Here is a 506-nt window from a genome sequence, read left to right on the forward strand (position 1 = left end):
CAAACCACCACATCATTTACAATTTTTACACGTTCTAATTATTAGGTTCCAAAACACCAAACTTGTACTGCACACGGTCCCCATGGAAAGGCCCCCTCAGCAGGACAGCCACAGATGCTGCCATGAAATGGCAGCAGGGTGCCCTCCTCCCTTGTTTTCTGCCTGGGAGGCCACCGGGTTTTGAAACCCATGCACCCTACTAATTTTCAAGGGTGCAATTCGTGGACCCTTCCCTTTCCCATCCCAGCAGGTGGTCAAGGGCACGCTGGCCTCCAAAGTGCCAGAAGCAGGGCTGGGCCAGCCGGCCAGAGTTCAGGGTTCTGGCCCTTGGACTTGCAGCGGACACTAGGCTGCTTGGGAAAACCGCGCGGCTCTGACCTTTCAGCAAAGGGATGGAGCGGTAAAGGCCTTGAGCCCAAAGGCGAGGCCTTTCTGCGACGTCCAGGTTGTGCCAACAGAGGGCGGACTACGTGGTTCCCTGCTCCACGCAGTCCCAGTTCCCTGAC

General features: G+C 56.7%; 1 protein-coding gene across 3 annotated transcripts in view; it reads left to right on the plus strand.

Moving 5' to 3' along the window:
* Window positions 1–506, plus strand: part of MTR (5-methyltetrahydrofolate-homocysteine methyltransferase) — a 134,241-nt gene that overhangs the window by 123,483 nt on the left and 10,252 nt on the right. The gene's annotated exons all lie outside the window — the stretch shown is intronic.

This window comes from Bison bison, unplaced genomic scaffold (genome assembly GCF_000754665.1).
Source record: "Bison bison bison isolate TAMUID 2011002044 unplaced genomic scaffold, Bison_UMD1.0 scf7180017864462, whole genome shotgun sequence".
NCBI classification, from domain to species: domain Eukaryota; kingdom Metazoa; phylum Chordata; class Mammalia; order Artiodactyla; family Bovidae; genus Bison; species Bison bison.